The sequence below is a fragment of the Erpetoichthys calabaricus genome, chromosome 7 (genome assembly GCF_900747795.2).
Source record: "Erpetoichthys calabaricus chromosome 7, fErpCal1.3, whole genome shotgun sequence".
Classification (NCBI taxonomy): domain Eukaryota; kingdom Metazoa; phylum Chordata; class Cladistia; order Polypteriformes; family Polypteridae; genus Erpetoichthys; species Erpetoichthys calabaricus.
The window spans coordinates 7704123-7721906 of record NC_041400.2 but is presented as its reverse complement, the minus strand read 5'-3'; the positions used below and the strand labels follow the sequence as shown (position 1 = coordinate 7721906).

Genomic DNA, 17784 nt, shown 5'->3' with positions numbered 1-17784 from the left:
TAATAATCATACGTGCCTTCATGTATACGTGAATTTGTATCTGCTGCCAAATAACAAGTCTACTTTTTCTGGGTTACAAAACCAACAGTTCGTCGCGATTTTATCTTTTCACGATCTGCCCTGCACAGGCATAAAAGACATTTTATAAACGACACATCTCATTATTTCATGTGCTCAAAGCAAAGCAAGTACTGACTGTTGGCAGCCTTTGAAATGCATATATTGGTTCTTGAGTTGAATCCCATTAAGAGGAGCCAGCTGATTAGACCACATTTATGTTTTAGGGACAGTAAAAATGGTTTTGGAGTGTCTACAGCTATGGTGTTCACTGCATATGCTTCCTTTTTGATAATCAGCTCAATGTTGAACTTCTCATTTAGTGGTATCTCCTGTGACACATTTACCCCATGCATCACCATTTCTTAAATTATTGTTTGATTTTTTTTTTTTTTTGTTTAAATTAACCATCCCATTCAGAAGCGGATTTAGGAGGGAAAGGGGCCCCTGGTTTTGAAACCATTGTTCGGGCCTCACCTAGTTGTACTCTCAGAAGGAGTCCCTAAACCTGAACAGCCAGCCCATAAGAACAGCAAGCAGTGTAGGCGAATGGGTAGCCGCAGAAACCACAGGAGCAGCATCTGAGGTAGTGGGCAGTAGAGTTTAGAATTGGGGCCCATTCGCTCCTGAGCATTGTAAATTTCTGCTGTTTTTTTTAATCGTTTTTTTTCAAGTGTTTCTCAGGCTTTCTTTGGGGCAGTTATCAAGCGCTTTTAAGTCTTTTGTTCCATGTGGTTTTTCAGACATTTTTCCAGTGTTTTCAAAGATGTTTTTCCCTGCAAATCACTTATTTGACATCTTTTCCATGTTGTAAGTTGTGAGGAGGTGTCATGTTGGGAGGTGATTGTTGTGTTTCCAGAATGTCTGCTATGACTTTAGTACTTTGAATCCTGCCGGTCACACTCCTGAAGAGCAGGTGTCGTCAGCATCGTGAGCACACATGTTGGGTTCACTCTGTTTTGCAGCAAAGGAAGTGGAAGAGACAAATCTCAGACTCTCTCTGAAGCAGGCAGCATCCTGAAAAATTCCAGGATTATAATCCGGGTGTGGATAAGCATGTAAGTAGTGATATGTGGGGAGGCATCTTTGTGTTATTTTGCGCAATGATTCATCCTCCAGTGCTGCAGGTGCAACATTGGGCAAACACTTGATCCCTGTTGTCTAGTAGCGGCTAGTGAAGATGGAGTTATTGTACGTAGTGGACTTTAAGCTATCGACTTCCGGACAGTGTTCAGAAGCCATTAAAGAAGGCAAACAGAATGTCAGGTTATATAGCACCTTGAGGTGTGCAGTACAAGTCACAGGAGGTTCTACTCAAGCTTTATAACACACTTGTGAGGCCACATCTGGAGTACAGTAATCCCTCGCTATACCGCGCTTCGATTTTCGTGGCTTCACTCTATCGTAGATTTTATATGTAAGCATATACAGTGCATCCGGAAAGTATTCCCAGCGCATCACTTTTTCCACATTTTGTTATGTTACAGCCTTATTCCAAAATGGATTAAATTAATTTTTTTCCTGAGAATTCTACACACAACACCCCATAATGACAACGTGAAAAAAGTTTACTTGAGGTTTCTGCAAATTTATTAAAAATAAAAACATTGAGAAAGCACATGTACATAAGTATTCACAGCCTTTGCCATGAAGCTCCAAATTGAGCTCAGGTGCCTCCTGTTTCCCCTGATCATCCTTGAGATGTTTCTGCAGCTTCATTGGAGTCCACCTGTGGTAAATTCAGTTGACTGGACATGATTTGGAAAGGCACACACCTGTCTATAGAAGGTCCCACAGTTGACAGTTCATGTCAGAGCACAAACCAAGCATGAAGTCAAAGGAATTGTCTGTAGACCTCTGAGACAGGATTGTCTCGAGGCACACATCTGGGGAAGGTTACAGAAAAATTTCTGCTGCTTTGAAGGTCCCAATGAGCACAGTGGCCTCCATCATCCGTAAGTGGAAGAAGTTGGAAACCACCAGGACTCTTCCTAGAGCTGGCCGGCCATCTAAACTGAGCGATCGGAGGAGAAGGGCCTTAGTCAGGGAGGTGACCAAGAACCCGATGGTCACTCTGTCAAAGCTCCAGAGGTCCTCTGTGGAGAGAGGAGAACCTTCCAGAAGGACAACCATCTCTGCAGCAATCCACCAATCAATTTTTAATAAATTTTCAAAAATCTCAAGTAAACTTTTTTCACGTTGTCATTATGGGGTGTTGTGTGTAGAATTCTGAGGAAAAAAATGAATTTAATCCATTTTGGAATAAGGCTGTAACATAAGAAAAGGTGGAGAAAGTGATGTGCTGTGAATACTTTCCGGATGCACTGTATATTGCGGATTTCTGCGGACAATGGGTTTTTATTTTAGGTACATGCTTCCTCATTTGGTTTGCCCAGTTGATTTCATACAAGGGATGCTATTGGCGGATGGCTGAGAAGCTACCCAATCAGAGCACGCGGTTAAGTTCCTGGGTGCTGATTGGCTCAGCCACGGAGAGCAGCATTTGATTCCACTTTGCGTTAGCCAGCATCTCGTCGCACTCATCTCATTCAGATCAGCGTGTTTCACTGTGTAAAGAGGTAACTTTTGTGCTCTTTTGTGTTTATCTTTGTGCGTAGTCAAGCCCTTCGTTATGTGTCCAAAACGATCTGCTACTGCTTCAGGGGCCGTGTCCAAGTGCCGACGGAAGATGCTAACGATCGCCGAAAAGGTAAAAGTTTTGGATATGTTGAAGGAAGGGAACAGCTATGCCACTGTAGGACACCATTATGGCATCATTACGTATTAAATAAAACTCCTCAATGATATACGATATGTGTGTTTGTGCGTAGTATATAAACGGTGTGTTTTCATACATAATTTCAACAAATCTTACCTAATATCTAAGAGAATATAAAGGGTTTATGCTGTATAACTGTATGGGAAATGTTTATAAGAGTGTGGGAGAGTTTATAAGGGCTTAAAATATATAAAAATAACCATTTAAACATATGCTTTTTACTTTGTGGATTTTCACCTTTTGCGGGGTGTTCTGGATCGAGGAGGGATCACTGTACTGGGTGTAGTTTTGGTCTCCAGGTTACGAAAAGGACATAACAGCACTAGAGAAGGTCCAGAGAAGAGCGACTCGGCTGATTCAAGGGCTACAGGGGATAAGTTATGAGGAAAGATTAAAAGAGCTGAGCCTTTATAGTTTAAGCAAAAGACGATTAAGAGGAGACCTGATTGAAGTGTTTTAAAATTATGAAGGGAATTAGTCCAGTGGATCGAGACGGTTATTTTAAAATGAGTTCATTCAGAACACGGGGACACAGTTGGAAACTTGGGAAGGGGAAATTCCGCACAAACATTAGGAATTTTTTCTTTACACAAAGAACGATAGACACTTGGAATAAGCGACCAAGTAGTGTGGTGGACAGTAAGACGTTGGGGACTTTCAATACTCGACTTACTAAGTGGATGGGACTCGTGAGCTTTGTTGGGCTGAATGGCCTGTTCTCCTCTAGAGTGTTCTAATGTTCTAATAGCGGTTATCAACTCGAAAGAATTAAACATATGTTGTTATCATATGCATTTAATCCTGCACATGCTGAGAAGTAAATTTTAAGCTGCCCAGTTTTGGGACACAGGGAGCCAGTGATTAGATTAGATCAGGGGTCGGGAACCTTTTTGGCTGAGAGAGCCATGAACGCCACATATTTTAAAATGTAATTCCGTGAGAGCCATACAATATGTTTAAAACTAAATACAATTAAATGTGTGCATTTTATGTAAGACCAACACTTTTAAAGTACAATAAGACTCTGAATTCTTTTTAATAACGTTGCTATGCTGTTGCTAACCAATGATGAATAAAGTTCCATTAATGCAACTTCTGGTGCTGCATGGTTTTGCTGATGGCTTTGTAGTCTGGTTGATACGTGGTGAGGTTAAGCTTCATGCAGGCGTTGAGACTTCCATCCGTTAAACGTCTGTTGACTCAAAGCGAGAGAAAAGAATGGTGCTGCATTTATGTCCTTCACTTGTGTTGCCTCAATTTGATTTGCCATCATGATGGTACAATCGTGAACAGTTCTTGCCGACAGAGGCATGTCTTTTATTCGTTTGATTATCATGTCTTTATCCGAAAAGTCATCAAAAAGTTCATTGGCAACATCAAGCATGAATGTTTTGGCATACTCCCTATCTGTGAATGGCTTTCCGTTTCTCACAATTGCTAAAGCACCAGCAAAGCTAGCCGAATTCCAGTCACCTTGTTGGGTCCAAACATGGAGTTGCTGCTGACTAGCTTGCACTCTGCACAGCAGCTCTTGACATGCTTTCTTCCTGCTGTCCCCCGCAAGATATTTCCATGAAAATGTAGTATGGCGTGTGTCGAAGTGCCGCTTTATATTTGACCGTTTCATGGATGCAATTTTATCATTGCATATTAGACACACTGCAGAACCTGCTCTCTCCACAAAGGCGAATTCCTCTGTCCATTCCTGCTGAAAAGTACGATACTCCTCATCTTTTTTTCTTTTAGCCATCTTCTTCGATAAAAGGGTTTCTGCAATTAGCTAGCTGACTACTTGATTAAAAGGAGGGAAGTTTACTTCCTGACCTCACAACGACTCGTGTACGTTACGCATTATCCAATAAAAATTTGGTGTTGTCCCGGAGGACAGCTGTGATTGGATCCAGCCACCCGCAACCGTGAACATGAGTGGTAGGAAATGAATGGATTGAAATACATGAGAATGTTTTATATTTTTAACATTATTATTTTTTTATTAAAGATTTGTCTGCTAGCCAGATGCAGCCATCAAAAGAGCCACATCTGGCTCGTGAGCCATAGGTTCCCGACCCCTGGATTAGATAAACTGTATTAATCCCAAGGGGAAATTCATATGCACAAGGCAGCAGAAACATAAAAAAACAAGGGTACAGAATCATCAGACAAATAATACAGCCAATTACTGAATCGCTAACGAAATAAAATGTGTATTGTGCAGATATTTCAAATTGAACTGAATGAGTACATTGGGTGGAAGCATTGAATCGCCTGATAGCAGAGGGCAGAAAAGACACCCCCAGAGGCACTTCTTAGCAAACCATGGTCAGATGAGCCTGTGGCTAAGAGTGCTACAGAAGAGCACTTCCGGGAGGGGATTTTTCATGATGGCGTCCGATTTTGACACCATCCTTTTTTCCATACTTGCTTCCAGTGGTCTGAATACTTTCTGAATCCAAAGTGTGGGTAATTCCATGTCAAATCATCACACTTTTGGACCTTGTTGTCGCAGAATTGAATGAAACTCAGCATGCTGATTTGGTCATATGAGGAAACCACAATTCCTTACAATGCTGTCGAATAGTAGTGACCAGTGAATGGTGCAAAGTTATTGGGGTTCATGAAAACTAAGACTAAAGCCAGAACTACAGGGAGATTCACTTGAAAGAGGCCCCGAATATTCTGTTGTAACTCCTGTTAAGGTGAAGCAATCTGAACCAAAAAATACACTATACACCTTGACGTATGTGTAATCGAAGCTGGAAGTGGTTTCGGTTTTGTGCCAGACACCTTTCAACGCAGCGCTCCATGTTCCTGAACGTATCAGCAAGCATCTTGGACGGGGGTTGGGACCACTTCTAGCTACCGGCTCATTCCACCATGGTTTGCTAAGAAGCGCCTCTGGGGGGTCAATTCTGCCCACTGCTATCAGGCAATTCAATGCTTCCTCCCGATGTTCTCCATCTATCCATCCATTTCCCATCCCGCTGAAGCCGAACACAGGGTCACGGGGGTGGGGGGGGGGTCTGCTGGAGCCAATCCCAGCCAACACAGGACGCAAGGCAGGGAACCAGTCCTGGGCAGGGCGCCAACCCACTGCAAGACACACACACACCCACACACCAAGTACACACTAGGGACAATTTAGGATCGCCAATCCACCTAACCTGCATGTCTTTGGACTGTGGGAGGAAACCGGAGCACCCGGAGGAAACCCATACAGACACGGGGAGAACATGCAAACTCCACGCAGGGAGGACCTGGGAAGCAAACCTGGGTCTCCTTACTGCGAGGCAGCAACGCTACCACTGCGCCACCGTGCCGCCCCCCAGTGTTCTCATTAAGTTCATTTTGAAGTATCTGCACAATACACCATTTATTTCTTTATTGATTTGAGTGATTGGGTGTATTATTTGTCCTGTGATTATGTACCCTTGTTTTTTTATGTTTCTGCTGTGTATGCAATATGAATTTCCCCTTGGGATTAATACAGTTTATCTGGAGGTGGCAGAGTTAAAGATGCTAAGATTTGCACTGGGTGTGACGAGGATGGATAGGATTAGAGATGAGGACATTAGAGGGTCAGCTCAAGTTGGGAGACAAAGTCAGAGAGGTGAGATTGTGTTAGTTTGGACATGTGCAGAGGAGAGATGCTGGGTAGATAGATACTTTATTAATCCCAAGGGGAAATTCACATACTCCAGCAGCAGCATACTGATAAAAAAAACAATATTAAATTAAAGAGTGATAAAAATGCAGGTATAACAGACAATAACTTTGTATAATGTTAACGTTTACCCCCCTGGTGGAATTGAAGAGTCACATTGTGTGGCAGAAGAACGATCTCCTCAGTCTGTCAGTGGAGCAGGACGGTGACAGCAGTCTGTCTCTGAAGCTGCTCCTCTGTCTGGAGATGATCCTGTTCAGTGGATGCAGTGGATTCTCCATGATTGACAGGAGTCTGCTCAGTGCCTGTCGCTCTGCTACAGATGTCAAACTGTCCAGCTCCATGCCTACAATAGAGCCTGCCTTCCTCACCAATTTGTCCAGGCGTGAGGCGTCCTTTGTCTTAATGCTGCCTCCCCAGCACACCACCGCGTAGAAGAAGGCACTCGCCACAACCATCTGATAGAACATCTGCAGCATCTTATTGCAGATGTTGAAGGACGCCAGCCTTCTAAGGAAGTATAGTCGGCTCTATCCTCTCTTGCACAGAGCATCAGTATTGGCAGTCCAGTCCAATTTATCATCCAGCTGCACTCCCAGGTATTTATAGGTCTCCACCCTCTGCACACAGTCTCCTCTGATAATCACGGGGTCCAGGAGGGGCCTGGGTCTCCTAAAATCCACCACCAGCTCTTTGGTTTTGCTGGTGTTCAGGTGTAGGTGGTTTGAGTCGCACCATTTAACAAAGTCCTATACTTCTCCTCCTGCCCACTCCTGATGCAGCCCATGATAGCAGTGTCGTCGGCGAACATTTGCACGTGGCAGGACTCTGAGTTGTATTGGAAGTCTGATGTATATAGGCTGAACAGGACTGGAGAAAGCATAGTGGTCAGCAACACAGGAGTGCCGCTGGGGACAATGTCAGACCTGCAATTCCCGAGATGCACATACTGAGGTCGGTTTGTAAGATAGTCCACGATCCATGCCACCAGGTATGAATCTACTCTCATCTCTGTCAACTTGTCCCTAAGGAGCAGAGGTTGAATGGTGTTGAATTGGTGTTGGGTATACTGGGAGAAGGGTGCTAAGGATAGAGCTGATAGGTAAGAGGAGAAAAGGAAGGCCTAAGAGAAAGTTTATGGATGTGGTGAGAGAGGACATGCAGGTGATGGGTGTAACAGAACAAGATGGAGAGGACAGAAAGATATGGAAGAAGATGATCTGCTGTGGCAACCCCTAACTGGAGCAGCCGAAAGAAGAAGAAGATCTAAACTAATCAGTGGCTCCCTGTGTCCCAAAACTGGGCAGATTAAATTTACTTTTCAGAAAATGCAGGATTAACTGCATGTGAAAACAACGTTATGTCCAGCTGTTTTTAGTTGATAACTGCTATGCATGATGACTTCATCTTCACTAGCTGTTACTAGACACCTGGCACAGTGTTGCACCAACAGCACTCTAATTTTTTTTTTTGGACGATTCACAGTGAGCGTTGTAATTGTTACAGTGTTTGATCTGCATTGTTTGGTACAGGTACAGAAAGGGGAGATGTTAAGAGACTGGCTTGGGATCTCTCAGTTGAATTGGAGTCAGAGAGGGCGTAACTTATTTGTTTTTGGGAAGCCCTATTTATGGACGTTTCATGTGTTGTTCAACATTCTGTTTTGTAAATGGTGTGTGTTTATTTATTCTTTCCATTTTCAAACCTGGTAAAGCCAGTTTAGCATCTTTTGCAGTTTGAGCCTATCATAAGTAGCATAACTAGTAAAGGCCGGCGTGCCAGTCCATTACAAAGCATGTTGGTTAAACTAAATTTGTAAACGTGTACGGTTCTCGTAGCCTACAAACAGAAACAGCACTGCATAATAAGTGAATTTAATTAAAATCTCCTGCAAATTGCTGGGTATTTCTCTTTCTGTTTTTTATTTTTTCTTCGATAAAAGTTATGCACACAGTGGCCATTTTATTACATTCTCCTACTGTGTGTAGTAATGTAGTAATTAAGTAAGAAATTTTGCAGTGGAATATTAATGTCTAACAGATCCCTGTGGCCTTTTCAACTTTGCCATTTCAAATCTGTGTTTAAATCTTTTAAAGTTTAGCTAAATCAAGAGAAGCTTGCCTTTGCCTTAAAAGGAGTGTTTTTCTCTGTTCAAGAGTTCAGAAATAATTACATTTTGCAGATGATTATTCCATGTTTTCTGGAGTGATGATAGTTTTCATGGTTCACTATGTGGCATTCTGATGGATAAGTGGGTTTGGTAGATGCCAAAATAATTCTTCCTTCCTGACTGCATAGTGCCTGCTGTCAAGTTTGGTGGAGGATGATTAATGCTTTTGGGCTAGGTCCCTTGGTTCCAGTGAAGGGTACTGTTAATGCTACAGCTGGCAATGAATTATGCACTTCCAGCAGTGTGGCCACAGTTTTTCGCGATTCCACCATGACTGTGTCCCTGTGCACAAAGCCAAGTCCGTAAAGACATGTAGGAGCTCGAATGGCCTAACCTCAAACCTTCTCAACACCCTAATAAATGTACCTGACCTTATGAATGCTACTTTGGCTGAAAGGACACAAAAAACACACCCAAAAATTCTGAGGCAAGCCTTCCCAGAAGAGTGGAATGTCTCTTACCTTCTTAAAAAATAAGACAGCTCTGTCTAGCAGTATCCTTTTTCTTCCTCCTGCTGCTAACCATGACTGTCCCCCCCCACCCCAAGCATTTACTTTCACTCCTTTGTCTTTCAAAGCCCATTTGCCGTTCAGTTACTTTTTTCTGCAATAGTTTTTTTTAGAATCTTCATCTGGCAACATCCAACATCTGATATCACTGAGTGTATCGACCAGAAGGGGAAAGAGCAGAAGCCTACTTGCAACTTTAAACTTTGTGTCTCCATGCGTTGCACTCACTGTTGTTACTGACCCCTTCATACATCATTTTTACCAAGCTTACCAAATTCTCCTGAACCTTTTCTTCTTCCTTAAGATACCAGAGCACTACATCCCTGGGCTTTTATTGTTGACCCAGAAGAGTCCCATAAATGCCTAAAATTGCTTTTTATTTCCCTTCTCATGAGGCTGCCCCACAACAAATTACATCTGCCATTCCTTACCCTTCAGTGAACATATGCTGTTTATGGTCTGTCCTCTGTGGTGTAGCTAGGGGTGGGGGCAAAGGGGGGACATCTGTCCCCGGGCGCAGCATCCAGGGGGCACCAAATTGATGTTCCCCATTGCATTTTGGCAAACAGGAGGGGGCGCGAAATCTTCAGTTGTCCCCGGGCGCTGAAAAACCCTAGCTACACCTCTGTCTGTCCTCACAAGTTCTCGTGATCTATCATTTATTAACTCTTTCTAACATGTTCTTCAAGTCTTCCATTAACTCAGGGGTGGGCAGATTCAGTCCTGGAGGGCCGCAGTGGTTGCAGGTCTTTGTTCCAACCCAGTTGCTTAATTAAAAACCAATCCTTGTCAATTATTTAATTGCATGGCTTGCTAGTGCTTTAACTCTGCCATGTCAGGTCATTCTCATGTCCTAGATTTATTTTCCTTTCTAAGGATATCATACAAATGATTTGAAGTCTAAAACAGATGAGTAATTCTCAGTGCTTCACTTTTTTGTCTTCACTTTCCTTCCCCTTTTTTATTTAAACCAAATAGTGCGTGATAAATACACAGAGGTGTAAATGAAAACAAGCTAAATGGAGAAATGCTGGTCTCTTTTTTGTTATTTGCATGGTATTGCTAATTAGGAGCAATTAAAAATCAAGAATACAGCTGTTTAAGACTAAAATAAGCAATAAGGGTTCAAAATCTTAACGAGCGAGACAACTAAAGTGAAGCTGAAGTGTTACTTGAGCAATAAGGGCTTCTTATTAAGCAATTGGGTTGGAGCAAAAACCTGCAGCCACTGCGGCCCTCCAGGACTGAATCTGCCCACCCCTGCATTAACTTAACCCTACAATAGTTCACAGAATCCAGAAAGGGATTCTTTCTCCAATCAGCCCATGCCACTTTCATCAATATCAGCAGTTGCTGTTCTTTCCCCTTCCCCATTACTTTCACCTTTTCAATCTGCACCCCTGTAGGTCTTGGTGTTTTTTCAGCCTTCATCTAACTTAATGCTGCCTTAAAGGAATACTCCACCCCAGTTTTGCTTTGCACTATTTACCCTGTTAAGTTCGCAGTGATGGCTGAGAAAAAGTCAAAGTCAAACCAATGCTTTGTGTTGAATGAGCGGTTGCTCATAGAGTCCCAAATGAGGCCCATTATCTGCATTGTGAGGGAGTGTCAGTTACGGCACTAAGGCCATGTGGCACGTTTCCCACGAGGGTGATCCAGCTCGTAAGAATCCTCATTGTTGGGGACCTGAATGGCTGGACTAGGCCAAGGGGCCACCCACATAACACCTGGCTTTCGCAGATAGAGGGTCATTTCCGGAGGGTGGGACTGGACTGCCTGTCTGCCTTGGGGGTTGCCAACCGGGATCCCGAGTTGTAGCGGGGCTACATAGTAATAGTGTTTTCAGTGTATGTGCTGAGTGTGTTTTGTTTCCATCGTCCCGTTTGCTGTTTATAATGTGTGCATCAGTGAATGTTGTCCCCGTAAATACAGAGGGGACGGATGAGGAATAGAGACCGCATCCCCAAGATGGAAAGCATCTGTTCACAATCAATTACATCCGGCTCTTTACAATTTAAACGATCAGGAGGGAAAAGAGAGAGGAAAGGAGAAAGACGGAGATTTCAATTAACGACAACGAACCACCATTACCTGCTATTTAAAGCTGGATGATAAATTAGACTGGACTGCCAATACTGATGTGCTGTGCAAGAAAGGACAGAGCCGGTTATACTACCTTAGAAGGCTGGCGTCCTTCAACGTCTGCAATAAGATGCTGCAGATGTTCTATCAGACAGTTGTGGCGAGCGCCCTCTTCTATGCAGTGGTGTGCTGGGGAGAAAGCATAAAGAGGAAAGATGCCTCACGCCAGGACAAACTGGTGAGGAAGGCAAGCTCTATTGTTGGCATGGAGCTGGACAGTTTAACATCTGTGGCAGAGCGAAGGGCACTCAGCAGGCTCCTATCAATTATGGAGAATCCACTGCATCCACTTAATAGTATCATCTCCAGACAGAGGAGCAGCTTCAGCGACAGACTGCTGTCACTGTCCTGCTCCACTGACAGATTGAGGAGATCGTTTCTCAACCAAACTATGCGACTCTTTAATTCCACCCGGGGGGGTAAACGTTAACATTTAACATTATACATAGTTATTGTCTGTTTTTCACCTGCATTATTATCATTCTTTAATTTAATATTACTTATTGTATCAGTATGCTGCTGCTGAAGAATGTGAATTTCCCATTGGGATTAATAAAGTATCTATCTATCTATCTATCTATTTTTCACATCGCGCTCTGTATCCAGTTTGTTTTTCATTCTGCCGGATTTACTTCAGTTCAATCATCGCCAGAGACCCCGGGGTTGGACGTCATTATCCACCACACGCCGAGGAAACACGGTGAGATTGTTCCATTTTTCTGGGAGATTCAAACACATCCATTCTTTGTTGACCAGTCATTTGTATTCAGGACAGTAATATACCCGGACTCAAGTTCACGATCATTGTCATTTCCGTATTCATCCATTATTGTTATTTGTGTTGTGTGTGTTATATGTTACTGGGGCAAGGGAGGGTTTGTTATTGTATATATGGTGTTTTCACGTTGTTGCTTTGATGGAGGGATATAATATATATATATATATATATATATATATATATATATATATATATATGGTTGAAATAGTTTACTGTCAAATAATGCAAAGAGTACGCGACACATGTTTCGCCCTAATGCTGGGCTCATCAGGCGTACACACTCTACTGCACTCCCTTTCGGGAATCGAACCTCGGACGTCAGCGCTAGAGGCGAAGCCCCTACGAGGTTCGATTCCCGAGAGGGAGTGCAGTGAGTGTGTACGCCTGATGAGCCAAGAGTTAGGGCGAAACACGTGTCGCGTACTCTTTGCATTATTTGGCAGTAAACTATTTCAACCATTCTATGATCTGTTTCTCAAAACTGAGGGCATCGTGGTGGATGTTAGCCGACTTGCTGACCAACCACAAGCGTTACCTGGTAGGTAACCACCCATACAATCAGATTGTGATTCAGACTACGAATGCCGTTAAATATATATTTTCTATGTGGGGAATGTGCAGTATTGTTTTGTTATTGTGTTTCATTTATTATATTTATTCACTTATTTGACATACCTGCTCTTGTGTGCTCGTGATTCACCGTCGATTGAGTGGAAAATATTATTTGTTAGAGGTACGGCTTGGTATATGTAGGTTAGCCTCAGTAATTTATCCAGGCCACAGGTCGTGGTAGTGTAGCTGCCGGCTATGGTAAGGGGTCAGCCGTTACAGAGTTGTTTCGTCATGTAGTGCGTGCGGCAACACACAGTACCAGTGCATGCTCCCCGACTTGACTTGGTGAGAAAAACAAACCTTTGAACGGAAGACAGGACTCTTCACCAGTGAATGAGGGAGAGAGTCGGCTTCTTCAATTCAAAAGCTCGATCTCATGGGAAAGCATTTCCTCTGTCTACACTGCTCTGATTTATTTTTTGGGAAGCATTTCTTATATATAAATGTCTACGCATGGAAGTGTGAATGAATGTCTGTCCGGCCTGGAAGTGAGAAGTGGAGTTGGGGTAAGGGCTGCACCTCCGAGGAAACAGAAAACTCACTTAGCCGCTAATAACACAAGCGAGGCCAGCATGTCAGAAAAACGAAACCACAGAAGAAAGACAAAGTCACTTAGCCGCTAACATCGGCAAAGCGGAATCCCTTTTACTTTTCCTCCCGCCGCTAATACAAAAGTGAGGCGAGCACATTGGCAAAATGAATCCTCCTAGTAGAGAGGTGCCCAGAGTTAGTTCCTTTCAATTACTTGAGATCTCTACATTTCAGTTGATTTTCTGACGATTTCAATAGCTTCTAGGACCCCGGGCTTTTTACAGCGCAGGCTCACACGGCTAGTATTTAATAACATACTAGCAAACAATGCATGTGTTTTGGCTGTTGTGAGCCTCGTGTGGATTATGTCGGTGTTTCTCAATCACTGGCTACCGACCAACATTTGAGTGTCGGGTCTTGCTGCCAGTAGGCCACAATTTGCTATTATTCACAATAATAGTGGGACACAGTGGGTTGTAAGTGGGTGGCCTCTCTGATCACTCTGTAATGATCATGTTTAATTCACCAATGGGGACCCACCCTTGGTCCCACTCTGATGATCACACTCAACTCACCAAAGGGGAACGCTCTGACAAGCATGCTCAGTTGACCAAAGGGGAAGCTGTCACAATGGCGCTGAGCTGAACCAGGAGAAACCTGACCCTCTGACCATCAAGCTCGATTCACCAAGAGGGACCCCTCCACCGACCCCCGACCCCCCAATTGTGTCACGAAGACACTAAAATAGGAGGAAATGGGTTGCAACACCAGAAAGGTTGAGAAACACAAGTTCAGTGCTTCCCAAACCCCTTGGAGTTGCTGGTTTTTCTTCCAACCAACTTTTGTTTTTAATTGGAGTCCTAGCGTAATTAAGTGAGTCGTTATTACCCAGTTTCTGTGTTTTGGGGTCAGTGAAGAAATTACAAAAGTAAGCGTGTTCATCCATCCATCCATCCATTTTCCAACCCGCTGAATCCGAACACAGGGTCACGGGGGTCTGCCGGAGCCAATCCTAGCCAACACAGGGCACAAGGCAGGAACCAATCCTGGGCAGGGTGCCAACCCACCGCAGGACACACACAAACACACCCACACACCAAGCACACACTGGGGCCAATTTAGAATCGCCAATCCACCTAACCTGCATGTCTTTGGACTGTGGGAGGAAACCGGAGTGCCCGGAGGAAACCCACGCAGACATGGGGAGAACATGCAAACTCCACGCAGGGAGGACCCGGGAAGTGAACCCAGGTCCCCAGATCTCCCAACTGTGAGGCAGCAGCGCTACCCACTGCGCCACCGTGCCGCCCGCGTGTTCATGCATTTTAATAAAAATTAAGCAGTTTTATGTGGATATTGTGTTTTTTTTTTTATGTTCATTGTGATTTCCATTCTGCCTTTCCATTATTGACTAATTAATGGGTCTAACGCTGAAGCAGTTGCAGTCGTTCATCATTTAGTGATGTTTGCTTGTTTTTAATTGTCACTATTAGAATAAAATGAATTATTATTATTATTTGAATATTTTGTGTCTCTTGCATAATGTGAACAATTTCTACCAAACCATCCATAATCAGATCCATAATCAGATCCATCCAATGTTTTTTTTAATTTATTTTTTTATGTTTTTATTAATGTTGTTGAGTGACTGCTGTTCTGCATTTAAAACCTTGACCTCCTCTTTCCAGTGCCACAGCCTTATTGTCATACTGCCTGGTATGAAAGAGCAGCAGTCTATTTTGGACGTTGCTGCATGACTTTCCTTGTTTGGTTCTGTTGATCTCTGCTTTTGTTGTTCAGCTCCTGCTCATTGTTTGTCCTCCTTTGGTAGCCTGCAAATGTCAGATACTATCAGGGCTTTAAAGTCCTTTGCTGTTACGTATCATTATATCCAAAAAGGAAGAGAAAGAAGAGCAGCACTTTACCCCGCCCACCACCTTATATTACCAGATATTCTGAATTTACTTTATTGTATAGTAAGGTACTTGGAAACGAGCAGTGAAGGTTTTGTTTATATAAAAAAAATACCATAGTCCCACTTATGATGCTATGCCTGAGGCTTCTTCCCTAATGCCTCAGATTTTTGCAAAGCATAAAATACTCTCAAACCCATTTAATCTTGTCGAGGGTCGCAGAGGGCCTGAGGTTATCTGAGCAGCATGGAGCAGAAGGGTGAAACCAGCCATAGACAGGGTGCTGCTTCGTCCGATGTCCCACTTATGCACCCAGTCGGGATGCCTTTCTGTCCACTTGGGGCTTCCCATACGGTTAAGGTATCTTTCCATCTCCTTGTTGGGATGCCCATCCATCCCATGTAGTACATACAGTGTATATGCATGTACTGTATGTAAATTTCCCCTTGGGATTAATAAAGTATCTATCTATCTATCTATCTATCTATCTATCTATCTATCTATCTATCTATCTATCTATCTATCGGCATGTATGTACATTGGGATTCTTGCCCATTTTTATTTTTGGTTGAGCTTCAGTCACATGGTACAGTAGGGTATTTGCATTAATGGGCAGGTCTACTTAAGTGGCCCCTGAATGTGTATATCTATTTATGTGTGTGTTTGTGTGTGTGTTTTATTTGTGTAGTTACAAAAACAAAAAATACCAGGTGTGGGATTCAAATCAAGATTTTAGATCTGTAAGGGTACAGTGCTAACTAAAGTGCCACCATGTCACCCTTTTACAGTTCATTGGCAGTTAATGTCCTGTGTTTGTATAGCTAAACTTTAGACATTTACGTTACAGAAATATTACAGTAATTTGTTTTTATTATGTTACAGGGCAGTTTCCTCTAAGTGGAAAGGTATGTCATATGAAAAGAGTCCCCTCAAGACTGAATGGTCAGACTCCTGATGTCATGTTTAATGCATGCCTGGAAAGCGAGCGCTATTTGTGTTTTGCCTTTTCTGTGTGCATGTAGTGAATGTTTTATTTTCTGTGGAAATTGTGGCTGACGTGTGTGTGTGTGTGTGTGTGCTGTTTCAATTTGAAAACTGTGTAGCAGTAGAGGCCCCTATTGACCTCTTGAACCCTCAGGTACCACTCCAAACACCAGATAAAAGTACAGTTATTATTTATTTTATAATAATTACGTGCACAAAGCACCCTCCACTCCACACTACTCATACAATACAATAATCAACAAATAATCACCAATCCTTCTCTCCCAGACGCGTTGCCACCCTTCCACCTAGCTCAGCTCACTCGTATGGGGTTTCCCAGAGTCCTTTATAGTCCCTGACCCGGAAGTGGTTCCAACCCTGCAGTCCATGAGTCTTCATCACTTCCAGGTCAGATTAAAAGTCCTTTTCTTCAACCTGGAAGGGTCATAGGGCACGTAGCATTCCTTAAGCCTCCCTACAGCGGCTCCTGGTGGTCCCCATGGTATCCAACAGGGCTGTTTATAAAAACTACAAGGTCCATAAGGCCCTGCTGGAATTCGGGGAACTTCCATGCTGCTGGGAGAGCGCCATCTGGTGGCCTGGAGGCGTGGGCCGGAATATTTGGCTGGCCATCCCTCACAACTGCTTTTAGTTTATTAAGTTCTCTTTATGTTAAAGGCAGTCATGTATGTGTGTAATAACTGTCTAAAGTAGGGTGCATGTAAACATTTTATTCCACCTGTAACATTTGAATGAGTCCATCCATCCATCCATTTTCCAACCCGCTGAATCCGAACACAGGGTCACGGGGGTCTGCTGGAGCCAATCCCAGCCAACACAGGGCACAAGGCAGGAACTAATCCCGGGCAGGGTGCCAACCCACTGCAGGACATTTGTATGAGTCCTCAGGTGAATTTGTTTTTTTTTTAATGTAGAACTTTCCAGCAAAGCTCACTGGCATTTCTTTAATACTTTGAATAAGAGGCCGAAAATGCAAGCCTATGGTCTAAAATGTGTGTTATGTGTCTGCTGTTTGCTTTGTGTATCTTAAGACTAGGGTAGACCAGCCGAATATGTTAAAATATAATTTTGTGTCCATCTTTTTTTGGTGTGTGTGTGTTGTTTTTTTTTTTTAATTCTTATCCAATTTAGGCTCACTGACCTATCAGCAGAACCAATCCTGGGCAGAGGTGCAATTCCGTCTCTAGGTCTGCTTACATAGACACGCTCATATGTGGCCATTTTAAATTTGCCCATTAACCACCTACATGGGTGCTGCAACCTCACAGTAAGGAGACCCGGGTTCGCTTCCCGGGTCCTTCCTGAGTGGAGTTTGCATGTTCTCCCCGTGTCTGCATGGGTTTCCTCCCACAGTCCAAAGACATGCAGGTTAGGTGCATTGGCGATCCTAAACTGTCCCTAGTGTGTGTGTGTGTGTGTGTGTATGCCTTTGCGGTGGGCTGGCGCCCTGCCCAGGGATTTGTTCCTGCCTTGCACCCTGTGCTGGCTGGAATTGGCTCCAGCAGACACCCATGACCCTGTAGTTAGAATATAGCGGGTTGGATAATGACTGACTGGTTGGGGTGGTTGAATCGCAGTGCCCGGATAAAAACCCACATGAACAGAGCTTGAGCATGTACAGTACTGT

General features: G+C 43.5%; 1 protein-coding gene across 1 annotated transcript in view; it reads left to right on the top strand.

Annotated features, from left to right (window-relative positions):
- The window catches only part of tmem38b (transmembrane protein 38B), a 44762-nt gene that overhangs the window by 678 nt on the left and 26300 nt on the right, over positions 1-17784 (top strand). The gene's annotated exons all lie outside the window — the stretch shown is intronic.